This window comes from Chenopodium album, chromosome 2 (genome assembly GCF_948465745.1).
Source record: "Chenopodium album chromosome 2, dcCheAlbu1.1, whole genome shotgun sequence".
Lineage (NCBI taxonomy): Eukaryota > Viridiplantae > Streptophyta > Magnoliopsida > Caryophyllales > Amaranthaceae > Chenopodium > Chenopodium album.
Genome location: NC_137835.1, coordinates 54,886,019 through 54,902,496, shown reverse-complemented (window position 1 = coordinate 54,902,496; position 16,478 = coordinate 54,886,019).

The following is a 16,478-nucleotide window of genomic DNA, read 5'->3' as shown; positions in this document are numbered from 1 at the left end:
CAAAATATTATACAAATATATCATACTTAAACTTAACATAAACAAACATATCATAAAACCATAACATTAATATAAACAATTCAAACCAAACGAAACCAAACTAAACTAACATATCATAATATTAAATCTATTAACATGCATTATATAAAATTATATTTAAGTAAGAAACATTATATTAAACTAAACAAAACTAAACTAGATTATAATGAACTAAAGTAATTTAACATACATCATATTAAACAAAACGAACCAAACCTAACTAAAGTTTCATAATATTAAACTAATCTAATATACTTTTGTAAAACTAAACTAAATTAAACAACATTATATTAAAAAAAAACTAAACTAAACTAAATTATATTAAACTAAACAAAACTAAACTACATTATATTAAATAAATTTATCTAACATACATCATATTAAACAAAACGAACCAAACCTAACTAAAGTTTCATAATATTAAACTAATCTAATATACTTTTGTAAAACTAAACTAAAATAAACAACATTATATTAAAAAAAAAAAAAAAAAAAAAAAAAAAAAAAAAAAAAAAAAAAAAAAAATCCTAAACTAAACTACATTATATTAAATAAAGTTATCTAACATACATCATATTATACTAAACTAAAACAAACCAAACTAACATTTCATTATATTAAACTAAACTAACACACACATATATATATATATATATATATATATATATATATATATATATATATATATATATATATATATATATATATATATATAAACTTAACTAAACTAATTTAAAGTGCATTATATTGAAATAAATTAAACTAAACCACATTTTATTATAATAAACTAAATTGCACTATGTTAAACATAACCAAACCAAAGTAACATTCATACATTATATATTAAGTTTAGTAATGTGACTAACCTTGATTTGCACTTGTTTTTGACAATTAATCAACTAAATTGTACAAATCCTACAAAAAATTTAAAGAAAATAAAATAAATAATGGTTTATTTAATTTTTTAACAAAATTAAATCGAAAAATTTTAAATTAGAAAAAAGGGGGGAAGTAGGAAACTTACTGCTTGTTTCAGCCGGCGGAGGTGCTTCAGTCACGGAGGGAAGGGAGGAGGCCGAAGGGTGCTTGTGATGGTTCAAGTGGAGGTTTCTTGCTATGGTTAGGGAGGAGGCCGTACGATTTTAATTTAAAATTAAATAAAATAAAATAAAAAATAAAAAAATAAAACCAAACACTGACCTTATGTGAGGGGCGTCGCCGGCAACTACCACCGCGGCGTGGAGGCTGGAAGGCGTGTGGAGGCTCGGCAGGGAAGGTTGGGAAGGCTTGAGGCTCGGCAGGGAAGGCTGGAGGACGGGATTTTCCTGCAGGGAAGGCTCGGCAGGGGATCGCCGGCAATTCCGGCTCCGTGGAACCTCTAGCGTGCGCGCGTCTGGCCTTCTCCTCTCTCTCTCTCCTTCTCTTTCTCTCTCTTTTGGTTTCAACTAGAACTTTATCCATCGCTTATGGGGAAAGCCGCCGACTCCGGCAACGTTGGGGAACGCCGGCACCGGTGACATTCTTCTTCTCTCTCTTTCTCTCTCCTTCTCTTTCTCTCTCTTACTGTCGGCTTCCCACTCTTTTTTTTTAGGTCAAACGGTTTATATTACTTCAATTCCCTTGTTTTTCAAATGATTAATTTTTCGAAGGAAAATTAATCTGTCGGAATTATTTTTTCCAACGGAATTTTCCGTCGAAATTTATATTCCGACGGAAAAAATCTTTTTCCGACGGATTAATTTTCCGGCGCAAACGTTCCGACGGAAATCCATCGTAACACGCAAATTCCGTCGAAATATTGCGACGAAAAAAATTCCGTCGGAAATTTTGAAAATTGCGACGGAATTCTCCGTCTGTCGGAATCCATCGCTATTTTGCCTATTTCTAGTAGTGTTAAACTGCTAAAATAATTTATTTTGATGTATAAGTAGTAGAGTTGTGAGGTAGTAGAGTTATGATTTTAGGAGTTTATAGGTACTACGCAGCGGAAAAACATGAATCTTATTCAATCAAGTACCAATCCCAAGATCACATGCATAACACATAAGACACATAATTGTACCTTTGATGCGTGAATTCCACGAAGCTATTCGACAGGTGTGGGGAATAATTTCAAGCGTTGATCCCCTAGCTTGAACCCCACTGTGATCATACACTAAAGTATGGTGGCGTCCAAAAGGGAAAGAAGATAGAGAAAAAGAGTCGCCAACAAGTTTTAGGAACTTGTAAACCGTTCACGAGGTGAAGGTTACACCCCTTAACGATCCAAGAGATCGTCACCTCCATAAGGTCTTGAACCAAATAAGGGTTCGGGGATGAAGGTACAAATCCAACCTAAAAGAGATAGAACCTGCCATAATAATAGGCCTCTACTTTATTCTGATCGTATTCATGTGCGCTTTTTCACTAACATGCAATCAATAGGATTAATTCTAAACCTGTTTATCTATGTTTGTTGAATATAATGCACAAATAAATCTATTATTGGCGATCACTTGAATTATAATCACATTAAACCTAAACAAGATTATTTAATATCTTATTAAGCGTGATTACAAGTACAAATTCCCTTTAAACATGCATAAAAGGTGTAATAAAGCAATAAAAATATAAATCAAGCAACATAATAATAAACATAAATCATAACAATAATTATATAATCATAAATCATAAAGTATAATCATAATAATAATCAAAACCATAATCATCATAATAACAATCATATTAATCATAATAATAATCATGTTAAAGCATAGCAAGATCCAAGGCCTGATACTAACAAGATTAATAACAAACCCTAGCATTTCACTAAGCATTAAAAATCAAATCTTTAACCCTAACATGATACTAACAATCATAAATATTAGGAAGAAAATAGAAGGCATCGTAACAATCATATTTAGTATTAAAATTGCCCTAGACATGATACTAGGAATCATAATAGCAATCTAAACATGATCTCTACATCATAATATCAATAAAAACCATTAAAGCACTTACTTTGATGCCTCGTACCTCTTTCTAATAACAAAATACAGGCGTTAGTAACTTTAAGGAAAATAATAATCAAACAATTAAATTAAATAATGGAAATAGAGATTTGGGACCAAACCCTCAGAAATTAAAACCTTTCACGTCTAGGGCGAAGGCAGCTTCGAATTTGGCTAGGTGTTTCTAGATCTAATGAATGCGGAATTTTGTATTTGAGAAAAACTAGTTTAGAAAAAGAGAGAGAGTAATCAAGAAAATCTTGATGAGAGTTGGTGAATGATTATAGAAGAGAATTGATGAATGAATATTTGTTAAAACTAATGAATGAAAACGGAGTTTTTACGACGTTATTTATAATGAAAATCATCCAAAAAGATAAAATTATCAAAACAGAGTCTGGCGCACATAAAACAAGGTTGGCGCCAACGCTGGTTATTAGCGCTAGACGCTGAACCTGGCGCCAGGCGCTACAGCTAGCGTTTGGCGCTAACCTGGAAATTCACGCGTTTTCTTAAAAATTAGATAATAATTGCCGTATAGGAGGATAAAATCGTATTTTCCTCAAAAATGCTCTTTGATTTTAATTAAAACTCTGAAAAGTCAACAAAAGTCAATTTATCAATGCTAATTGAAATAGGAATGAAAAAAAACCTTCTAGAAGAATCTAGAAGACTAAAACCATTCCTAATTATCTTATTAGGCGTGATTTTCAATTAGCATGATGGTACGAAGTGAGTCATGGAGCCATATTCGCCCGTATTGGCCTCTACTCGATTCTTATAGTGAAAAGTGATTCCTACGATCTCAAAGGCATACAAACAAAATATTCAATTTGCTCCAAACTATTATTTAACTAAATTGGTTGAATATTAATGCACACATAATTCTAAAATATTGTGATCACTTCAATTAACAACAAGATTAAAAAGGAACCTAAACCGGTTGTCCAAATTATCTTATTAGGCGTGATTTTCAATTACATATTCCCTTTAAACATGCAATATGGCGATCAAAAATAATAGAATAACATTAATATTAAAACCAATTTAATCACAATTCCAACAACATAAAATCGTTAGAAGAATAATAAAAATAAAAGGAGCATGACTCTTACTTTGATTCTGTTTGTTTGCAACTACAAAATAATAAACGAGTTAGTAATTTCAAGGAAATAAATAAACAATAATTAAATTAAATTAAATAAAGTAAAGTTGATTTTGGGGCCAAACCCTCAAACAATTCTACCTTTCATGCCTTGGCTTAAGGACAGAACCACGAGTGAAGTATGGACTCTTTTGAGTACTTGAAGAAGGAATTTTGAAGTGAAAAGGGTAGGATAGTGTTTAGGCGTCAAACTGTACCATGACACGGAAATCCCCACCGTCAGACGGTACACTTTCCCGTGACACGGTACACTTTTGGCGTGACGCGGGAAATTTTCAGAAAACGGGATAGAAAACGCGTCAAGGGTTTACGCGGAAAAGACACGGAATGTCCCGTGTCACGGTAGAATTTTCGTGTCACGGGAAATCCCACCATCAGACGGGAAGGATTCCTGTGACACGGTACGTACCTACCGTGGCGCGGGAAATTCCAGCCCGTTTTTCCGTCTAAATACATTTTTAACCCTAATTTCCTTCGGCATTTTAAGTGCCGATTTATAATTTCGGGCCTTTTCTGACTTTTTATTATTCGGGCTAAAATAAGAAAAAAATAAAAATAAATAAAGGGTTTTATGGGCCAAAAACAAATAATAAAACAATAAAATAAAAAAGCTTTGGGCTAGAATTAATTAATAAGTTTGGGCTGAAATTAAAACTATGCTTTTACCAAACATCAAGACTAATCCATGGACTGTTCAAAAATATGAATTTAATAAAATACAATTTTTTTTAAGCACTCTCGGGATTAAATACTAAACCCGACCAATAGTGGCAGTGAAAGGTTGTTCATCATCGGGTTTGGTTTTGGGGAGACATTTTTAGGTGTCTACACCTTTCCCTTTTAAATCATAAGAACTTCCTTCTTAGGTTCCTTAGGGATTTGTTCCTCAGCACTAACCAGCATTGCATGCAATTGATTCATAGTCTTTGTAGTGGCAGTCATGTTAAAATTCATGATAAATTGGTTGAAACTTTCTAGTAGTGAATGGAGAATGATGTCTGTTGCCAAATCATCACTGTATAGGTGCCCCAGTTTCTCAATACTTTGAATTAGGTCAATCATTTTGAAAACATGATCATGAACTGTGGCGCCTTTCTCCATCCTACAATCCAGAATCTCTCGATGGAGCTCATACCTTTCAACTCTAGCTTGTTTCTTAAACAAAGCTTTGAGTTCTTGAATGATTGAGTAGGCATCCTGTTCCTCAAAATGCTTTTGAAGACTAGGCTCCATGGTAGCAATCATTAAGCAAGTGATAGGTATAGCTCTGTCATGAGCTTCCTTGTGCTTCTTGATCTTTGCCGTAGTTGGATTTTCTGGCAGAGGTCCTGGCAATTGGGGTGTCAATGACATTCTCTCTACCTTCAAATTTCAGAACAAGCCTTAGCATTCTTTCCCAGTTGGAAAAGTTATCCCTTGTCTGTAGCGCCAGACGCTGGAGTTGGCGCCAGGCGCCAATCCCATCTTCTGACGCCAGAGTCGGGTTTTACTTAAATACCCTTCCCTTCTTCATTTTCGCTGCTGCTCGTCGCGAAAGTTGCTCGAAAATTCCCAGAAATTCATTTGCTTCGTTCTTGCTCGTTTCTCAACCAAATTCGCTCAAATCTGTTGCAAATTAAAGCTTATTTCATCCATTTTCCCGATATATGTAAATTTTCTTCAAACTCACACCGGTTTTTATGAATTTTTCATGTGTTTATTTTTGAATTTCATGAAATTTTGAAACTTAGAATGCTTAATTCTCTTTGTTTGTCAAATTTTATGCCATGAAATTGCTTGATTATGTTTATATATTTCTTTAGGAGTAATTTCAGACTTGTTTGACTCAATTTGGTGAAGAAATGAACGAATTGCCATTGTTGAACCTCCTAAGGACGGGAATGCAATGTGGCTCGTTCTTGATGTTTTTGCTAGCAATTCTTGTCCAATTTGTCACAATAATTACTATAGTATTGCAAGAAATTGTTTGATTGCTTTAAAAATGTCATTATGCTCAATTTGAATTTGTGCTCTGTTTTAGTACTACGTACTCTGTTTTTTTTTTTTTTTTTTTTTGGCGAACATAGTATCATGCGTCTAGGAGAACCTTAGATACTATAGAACCTTAATTTATGATAATTCTGCACAATGTAGCATGGCTAGACAGCGAGGTTCTGGTTTACGGTCCCGAGACGCTCGACGGGAGTATGAGCCCGTGGAGGACGATGCCGAGCCGTCCACTTCACTTGGTCGACTCCCTGAGTGGGATGAGCGGACCTTGTTCTTTTCCCCCGTCCACCACATTTCTGAGAGGGTGAGACGGGGTATCACCGTTGGGAGGATGCGCTGTCATGGCTCCGGCTGTGACGGTTTGGGCAATCTGTACAAGATGTACATCGCCAGAGATGTCGAGACGAGGCTCCTATGGGAGTCCTGCGGTCTTACTGCGCTGTACGAGACCTCCGAGGCAATGGTTGCCTCCAGCAGGGGTCATCATGTAGTGTGTGCTCTAGTGGAGTTCTTTTGGGACACCACCAAAACTTTCCACTTTCCTTGGGGTGAGATGATGGTCACTCCTACCGACTTCAGTCTCATCACAGGACTAGAGTTTAGCTCCGTGCCACTGCCGTTTGACAGCGGGATCGACTTCTTTTCCCCTGAGATCGAGGAGCTGCTGGGGCCGATTACCATTCGGGCTCGAGCTGAGGTAGAGTCGTCTTAGTTCAGCGCTAGGGGGATTCGCCGCTCGACTCTGGCAGCGGCTTTTGATGATGGTGCGACCACCCGAGAGCAGCAGGTGCGCATCTTTGCGCTTATTTTGTTGTCAGGGACGTTCTCCCCTAACAAGGGTAGTAGGGCGCTGCTTTACTACCTTCTTGCCGTCCGCGATCTACATCGGATCGGGACTTATGACTGGGCCAGATTGGCTTATGCTGACTTCATTCGAGCGCTAAGGGACTCGTGTGGACACCGGTCCTCTAGGACGAATGTTGCTCTGTCCAGCTTTTGGAGGGTCGTAGAGGTAAACATTATTCCCTATAAATTTTAGTTCTACATTTTAGCTAGCATTTGCTGATAATTTTAACTCCTTGTAGATCTTGTTCTACGAGTACTTCCCTTTTGCTGCGCCGGCGTGACCGTCGCCGCGCAGGTTTCCAGTCAGTGCTTCTTGGGGCAGACGCCGTGTGGGGATTTCCACTGCGTACGTCCGAGATTGGATCATCTCGGTATGATTCCTTTCTTATTTGACCTTTTGTGATGCCTTAGACAGACTCTTGCCTGATTGACGCTCTTTGTAGGACCCTGAGGTGATGTACCGGCCATGGGTCGATCTGGCAGTCCCTGGGTTAGCCGCGCAGTATTCCGCTAAGCGTCCCTATTTCTTGGGGACCTATGGAGCGATCACATACCTTGGAGAGAGGGTTGCTAGACAGCATTCCTCCGATATTTTTGTCATTCCTGCTCCTCCACCACGTCACATGTTTAACGCCGCGAGGTTGTTGAGCATGTCAAAGGGAGCTGGTACCCCTTGGCGATCTTACACGATCCCTAGGCAATGCTATGTGGAGGAGCTACTGTCGTTGTTAGCTCCAGTTCCTGTACCGGCTGAGGATGTGGCGGTACGATTTTTCAGCTTTTATCTTTCGTTAAATAGCCCCTAAGTAATGCTTCACTGACTTTGTTATGCTTTATCAGGACGATGCTGCTGAGTTCGTGCCACCCCGTATGTCTATCCATTACCAAGGGACATATGGGCTAATTGAGGAGATGATTCCTCCGGCTCCTGAGGACGAGCGCTTCGTAGAGCGGTCGATTCCTCGCCACCAGACTCGGGTAAGCTTATTTATTTGCAACTTTTGTCCATATATATTATGCATGTTTACTGACTTATTTCTTTGACAGTTCTCGCGCGAGGTGGTTTCGGCGATAGCATGATGCATAGGTGCCTTCCGGAGCCAGCTTGTCCGGATGAGGAACGTGGCTACCTGCCGTCGGGACGACGCCGTTCAGGAGGTAGTCTTTCTTTCATATGTTTTTGTACTACCGCTTCGATTTTGCCTTGTTTCTAATTTTAATTCCTTTTGCAGGGTCAGCCCATTCCTTCTCGTACCCGCACGAGACCTGAGGTGCGGAGGGATCCGGCGAGGTCTAGCTCGAGACGTCGCCGTACTACTTCGAGAGGTCGGGGTGGTCGATCTGAGGTCGCCCGTACTGATGTGGCAGAGGGCTCAGGTTCTTCCTCTGAGGGTGCACACGCCACGCCGGTAGGCCAGGGAGAGGCTTCCTCGGCTCTTAGAGGTGGTGGGATGTACAAGGTCAGCTCATCATCGCAGCAGCCTCCGCAGCCTCAGCCTCAGGTTGATCTCGGGTGGGCTGGTCCCACGTTGAGCTTTCCTCCTCCTGCGGAGACTGGAGCTGTTGCTGGAGCTGGAGCCGGAGCAGGTGGAGAGACCACTCCTCGTACAGCGGAGTTCTATGCGATGATGGATTTACCTCCCCCGGCACCGTAGTTTGTACCTGTGCTTTTTGCTTATTTTTTACTTTGTATAGAACTTTGCCTTTTAGTTAGACTCATAATTTTTAGACATATTTTGTATATACATACTATTATGAGTTTATTTTATTTATTATGTTTTTTTCTATTTTTATTATTATCATTATTATGTGCATGTTTGTGGGTGCAAGAAAGTGTGACAAATAATTTTGCGCAAAAATTCCTTCATTTTTATTATTGATGGAGGGTATCCGACTTTCTCCCCCAAACAAAAAAAATGAAAAAAGGAACAGTTAAATAAAATATTGGGTTTATAAAAACTTGGAAATTAATCTAAATAAAATCCCAAAAAAATAATATAATTAATATAATAGCTATATTAATTAAAAAAGGAATAAAAAGATGTTTAGAAAAAGATAAGGAAGTCGTAAACTCATTAGCAGACTCGAATTAAGGTAAAAACGCGGTTTTAGAAAGCGCGTACAACGAGGCAAATTGGCGCCAGCTGGCGCCACGCGTTTTGGTGTAGCGCCAGGCGCTACACTTAGCGTTTGGCGCCAAGCTTTGGCGTTAGGCGCCAATAGCAGCGTCTTGCGCCAAATAGCGCTGACTCCGTATCCTTCCCAGATTAAAGCTGCTCCGATTTTGTGGATAAATAGTCCCCTGCCTAGCCGATTCTTGCCATAATTTCTGCAAATAAAATAATTATATCATGTCTCTAGTCACCAAAACTTTTACCCAATACACCCATGAATGGTGTCGGTCTCTTAATGCCAAAGAAAGAAAAGAATTAGATGTGTTCCACTTGGGGAGAATTTATTGTATCAAAGGGGTAAATCTTGACTTGGATTTTATTCATACCGCTCTAGAATATTGGGATGTTGATACTCATTACTTTAGAATAGGGTATGATGAAATTAGCCCTTTGCCGGAAGAATTTGGTGTTATTTTAGGTTTCCCTGCAATAGATCTCATAGTAATCTCTAGAATAGATGCATATTATTACAAGGATTTTGAACGCTTCTTCAATTTAAAAGAAAGGGATCTATCAAAAATAGTAGATGGCAACATAGTTAATTTGAAAGAATTTGCTCGCCATTATTTTGATAAACCTCACTCCGAATCTTTTCATATTTATAGAGGAAGGGCTTTCTTATTTTGTATGCTTAATCAATTTTTTCTTGCTAGTGTTAAAAATAATGAGGGTCAATCAATTATAACCACCGTATTAGAACAAATTGAATCAGGGAGAAATCCAATGCCATTGATAGTTGGAGAGACTATGATTAGTCTTGATGAATTGAAAAGGAACCCAAAAGCACCTTTTCGAGGCTCTCCAATTTTATTACAGGTAGAAAAATAATATTTTTAATTACAGAAATCAAAAAATATATTTTTGTATAGTAATAATAATTTATTTGCATTGCAATTTTTTACAGATGCCCTCCAGACAATATTGAGAAGTACACTCCAAATTGCTTCGTGAGGAGGCATGAGGAGGAAGAAACGCTTCTATAAAATGGGGCGTCACGAATGGAAGAGGGTCTTCAAATCTCGCAATTTTGCTATCAAGTGGGTCATCCCGTGGTGGAAAATAGAAAGGATGGTTGGTGTCAACAAGCAACCTTTCTGCCGTCTTCCAAGTTTGTCCCGTATGACTTATTACTATCCCTGCAGGGTAAAAAGACAATACGGCCTACTTCAGAATATTCCTTCCGGAGATCTTCGTCCTCCCTACGAGTTCCCTGTCTCCCATGAAGTGGACAAATTTGATGCTTATTGGGGTGCCAGACCTCTATGGGAAGTAATTACCCAAAAGGTTCCTCCTTCCTTGCCCAATGATGTGAAAAAGTGACTGCTGAAGAAACCTTCAAAGGACTTGAAGAAAGATCAGGGTAGAACTGATGTGAAGAGTCGTCTAGGTGACAAGGTGGTTCCTGTTAGGGAACGCTTAGGTGAAAGAATTTAATTCAAAACACCTACAATGACTAAGAAGAAAAGTACTACAAAAGATAAGGGAAAAAGGAAAGCTGACACCACATAAAAGAAAGCTTAGGTAGAAAAGAAAAGTGGCCTCACCCGTAAAGGGTTGCCTACGTATCCTTTCTTAAGGAATCAGGCCAAACGTAGCTCTCTTGAGTATCCTACTTTGATGTTTCTTGTCTTGACCTTCTTATTAAAATGCCTAGCCATACGAGTTTGATAACACTGAGTGAGATGAAGAGCTTTTAGTCGCTTTTCATCGAGTAAAATTAGCTCTTCATATCTTGCCCTAGTCCATTCAACTTCATCGAGTTTGCTCTCTAACGCGATGCGTAGAGATGGAATTTCTAGTTCGACAGGTTGTACGGCATCCATTCCATAAACCAAGGAAAAAGGAGTATTTCCTGTTGATGTGCGGATTGACGTGCGGTAACCCCACAATGCAAAGTGAAGTTTGTCTGGACAATCCTTATAATTTTCTGTCATTTTCTTGATGATAGTCTTTAGATTTTTATTAGCTGCCTCGACTGCTCCATTTGCTTGAGGTCTGTAAGGGGAAGAATGATGATGTTGAATGCCATATTTTTGTAACAATTCTTCACATTCGGCTTGAAAGTGAGTTCCATTCTCACTTATCATTTCATGCGGGACTCCGTATCGACAAATAATATTTCTCTCGATAAAGATTGCTACATGTTTTGCAGTGAGTTTAGCGTATGATTGCGCTTCGACCCACTTTGTGAAGTAATCAATTGCTACTAGGATATATTCGTGGCCTCCTATTCCTGGGGGAGTGATTTTGCCGATGATGTCTATTCCCCATGTAGAGAATGGCCATGGTGACGTTTAGGTGTAGAGCAAGGATGGAGGAACATGTTGTAAATTGGCATAGATTTGGAACTTAGGGCATCTTTTTACATATTGATGGAAATCCCTATTCATTGTAGTCCAATAATATCCTTCTCGCATTATTTTTTGGACTAACATTTTGCCATTTATATGGGCGCCACAGATTCCTTCTTAGACTATCCTCATTGCTCTTTGTGCATCCTTTTTTCCTACACATAAGAGGGCTCGACCTTTAGGTACCCTTTTATGTAGCTCATTGTCTATGAGTACATATTGGGAAGCCAAGAGTCTTAATGCTCGTTTTGCTCTTTTGTTAGCCTGGGGAGGGTATTCTCCTTTGGTGGCATAATTGAGTATATCCGTGTACCACGATTCTTCTTCTTCGTCTTGGACTACTTCGTCATCTTCTATAGTCTGAATGTATGCTGGTTTGTGCCTTTTCTCTATAGTTAGAGGCATTTGCTCGATTTCCGTGGGAATCCTAACCATCGAGGCTAGTCTTGCCAAGGCATCAGCGAATTGATTTTCTTCCCTAGGTAGATATGTGTATTCTATCTTCTCTAACTGATCAGTAAGAGTTTCCAGATTGATGATTAATGAAGAGTCTTCGAATATTCTTAACTTTTTTACCCCCAATGCCAAAGCTGTTTCAAGGCCTACCACGCATGCTTCGTATTCAGCAGCGTTGTTGGTAATGTCAAAATCAAGCTTTATGGAGATTGGAACATGCTCTTCTTTAGGTGATACTAGTAATACTCCAACGCCACATCCCTTTTGGTTTGAGGCTCCGTCGAAGTACAAGGTCCACGTATCATCTTCAGTGACCATTAAGTCTTCTTCCGGAAATTCATTGTCTTGTATTGGCGTTGACTCTTCTATTGGGAAGTCTGCTAGAAAGTCTGACACCACAGATCCTTTGATAGCTTTTGCGGCATAAACCATACATCAAACTGGGCTAAATTGACTATCCATCTCGATATGCGTCCATTGAGTGTAGATTTCTCGAATAGATACTTGAGTGGATCTAACCGGGAGACTACGAAGACGGTGTGCACTAGCATGTAATGTCTTAACTTGGTTGTGGCCCACACCAAGGCGAGGCATAATTTTTCAAGTGGTGTATAGCGTGCTTCATATTCGCGCATTTTCTTGCTTAAATAGTAGATTGTGTTTTCTTTCCTTCTACTTCTTGTGCTAGCATAGCTCCCATTGTCTCTTTGGTAATTGTCAAATACAACCTAAGAGGTATTCCGGGAAGTGCTGGTGCTAATACGGGAGGATTTGCGAGATAGGCTTTGATATTTTCAAAGGCTTGTTGGCAGTCGTCATCCCATATTACTGGTACATTCTTTTTGAGCTTTTTGAAGATTGGTTCACAAATCGTCGTCAATTTGGATATGAACCTACTTATGTATTGCAACCGGCCAATAAATCCTCGAATCTGTTTCTCGGTTTTGGGCGGTGGCATTGACATGATTGCTTTGATCTTGGTTGGGTCTATCTCTATTCCTCTAGAGCTTATGATATAACCCAAAAGCTTGCCTGAGGTGACTCCAAAAGCGCACTTAGATGGGTTCAACCTCATATTATATTTTCTTAGCCTTTCGAAAAATTTCCTTAAGGCTACCTGATGGCCTGGTCGGTCTTTTGATTTTACAATCATGTCGTCGACATATACTTCGACTTCTTTATGAATCATGTCATGGAGTAAGGCAGTTGCTGCACGTTGGTAATTAGCACCTGTATTCTTCAACCCGAATGGCATTACCGTGTTGCATTAAGTGCCCCATGGTGTTATGAAAGTTGTTTTCTCCATGTCTTCTTCTGCCATGAGAATCTGATTGTAACATGCGTACCCATCCATGAATGAGAGAAGCGCGTGATTTGTCGTGTTATCTACTAGAATATCGATGTGTGGTAAAGGGAAGTCGTCCTTTGGACTTGCCTTATTTAGATCTTGATAGTCGACACACATTCTTACCCTTCCGTCTTTTTTCAGAACTGGGACGACGTTGGAGACCCATTAGGGGTATTTAGATACCTTGATGAAACCTGCAGTTATTTGTTTTTGGTCTTCTTCTTTTATTTTAAGAGCTACGTCGGGTTTCATTCGGCGTAACTTTTGTTTTACAGGTTTCATTCCTGGAATTAATGGTATAGTATGTTGAGCTATTTCTCTATTAATGTCTAGCTTATCTTCGTATGACCAAGCAAATACATCGATAAATTCTTTAAGTAAGTTAATTAAATCGGTTCTTTCTTGTTCATTAAGTGTTAATCCGATTTTAACTTCTCTTTTATTGGTTGAATCATTTGAGATATCAACCGTTTCAGTTTCTTCAATTACCGGTGTTTTCTTTTCGAGTGTTTCCATTGCTTTAAGAATTTCTTTGTCTTTTTCATTGTTAGTTAAGCAATGCTCGTCATCTTGGGTTAGAGAAGAACACAAGAAATAAGGAGAAGAAGAAATACTATTATACTCTGAGATCATTACATCAAAGAGTGATATGTCCTCAGGGACTTAATCACTAACTATTCTAGGAGAAGAAATGGAAGGGGAAGGTGTTACTACTAAAGACCAAGATGACTCTATAGGGAGAGACTCCGACTCAGACTCTGACTCGGACGACTCTTCGAACATTGGTCCTTGCCCTGTCGTGACAGATATCTTTATTCCACTTGGAGTACTCACCTTGATAGTCTTGCGCCACCCTTGTAGTGATCCTTCAGCTGGAGTAATTAGCTTCGAGGGATCGAAGCTTTCGCTTTGTAAGACTGTTTGAATGAGCGAGGAGTTATCCTCTTTGTAAGTTGGCTCATTCTTTTCTCGCCCAAATAGTAATCCCATGACGTTAAAGTCAAAACATGGGGGTGCTTTCTCCTTATGGACAGGAGTTGGGATTTCATCTATGACATAACAATCCAAGAAAATCTCAAATCCCGGTTGCCTTATGCCGTTTACAACAAATGGCTCGGGGAATTCATGGCACGGATAGTCCTCTCCTTCTTATATAAATGCACCATAAAGTGTATGAGGGTACTGATCCATTGGGATTGCTTTCTTTTGAGTGCGAGCATCTCTACGTGCCTTTGAATTTTCCTGGGCTCACTTGAGATCTTTCCAAGTCGGTTCGAAACCAAGTCCGAAAGTGTCTAACTTAGGGAGGCCAGGTGACTCCAGCGGTTTTGCTATTCCCTTCTTCTTTCCTAGGGTCATCCCAGGAAAATGTCCTTGTTTCTTCATAATAGCATTTACAACCATGTTGGAATGGGGGTCATGGCAGAGAGGGGTCCTTTCATCCTCCTGGATTAAGGAGACCTCTTTGTTAAAGTCCCATAAGTCTTCATCATCCTCGTCGTGCTCCACATTAATTATTGGATTTTCTATAGACTTGATCCTCATAGGCGAAGCATCGATGGTGATAGGAATTCCCCCAACTATAGCTTTTACTTGTTGGTGGAGAGATTAGGGGACAGCCTTTAGGTCATGATGCCAAGGGCGTCCCAACAGCAACTTGGAAAGTAGTAGCATGTTCTATTGCTCCTGTCGTTATATTCAAGCTAATTTTACCAAGAGCTTGACAACGAATGTTGTCGTAGGCCCTTATTCCTTGTGTAGACGGGGTTAAATCTTCATCCCTTATGCCAAGCATCCTCGCAGTTCTAAGTGGACAGATGTTGATTGTCGATCCATTGTCTACAAGAGTCATAGGGACGTTCATTCAATTGCAAACTACAGTGAGGTTTAATGCCTTGTAATGTTTGTCACCTTCTGGAGGTAAATCATTGTCTGAAAAGGTGATCAAATTGATTGGACTAGGAAGATCGCTTGTGAGGAAGTTGGCTAACCCCTCAGGAGTAGTGTCAGAATATATCCCTATTTTGTCCAAGGCATTCATTACAGCCAACCTATGCTCTCGAGATGTCGCCAAAAGTTTCCATACGTTCATTTCAACTTTTGTTTTCTTAAACTGTTTGACGATATCATTATCTTCAATGATAGGTATGGGAACTTGTTGCGTGGTTGGAATGGGTTGTGTTGAAACGGGAGGTTGCATTCTTCCGGATATTGTGAGGACGTCTATCGATGAGTCTTCTTCAGCCCAAAAGTCATCCATGGCGTATGACACAGACGGTGGAGATCCTACTATATCTTTTAAGTAGACATCTTCTTCATCACTATCCCAAACTCCATTAATTCTTGCATCATCTGCTTATGGAACTTGGACTAGTTTCTTTTCATCAATCATTTTCTGAATTAAATCCTTAAATTTAAAATAGTTTTCGATAGTGTGACCCCCTGATTGATGATACTGACAGTAATATCTATTTGTCCTTTTCAATGATTCGAATGGTCTCGGTTCGAGAGGTTTGATCTCGCCACTCTCGGTGAGCATTTCGAACATTTGTACATATGGGATTCAGATTGGAGTGTAGATTCTATTACTCTTCTTGGGCTTTTCAGTGACTTGTAAAGGAAAACGCTTTGCCTCATAAGTCGTTCCCATGGGTGTGAATTCTCTCTTAGGTACATCTTTCGGGAGTGGAATCTCGTCATATTTCTGTTGAAGTTCCTTTATAGCCTTGAGTGCTTCACGTAGCAAATGCGATCCTTCCATCATAGACAGTGTGAGCAATTGTATATCTTCTTTACTTGCCGGTTCTGAAAGGCTATCCATGGCGTCGAGGAAGATCTCCTCGTCTTCTTCAATGGCATGGATTTCTTTGACAGGTTTAATGAGAGACGAGGGGTCAACCTCGTTTTCCTTATCAGAGATAGCCAAGGTATGAGCGAGAGGTGCATTATCAATACTTGGCTTCTTACTGGCAGGGGGCAATGGCAGCTTGTTGTTGTCGATTAAGTCTTGGATAGCTTCCTTAAGCTTCCAACAGTTTTTGGTGAGATGGCCCCTACCTTGGTGATACTTACAGTGTGCATTGGGGTTCCAATTAGCCGACCTCTTTTCAACTGGTGGGT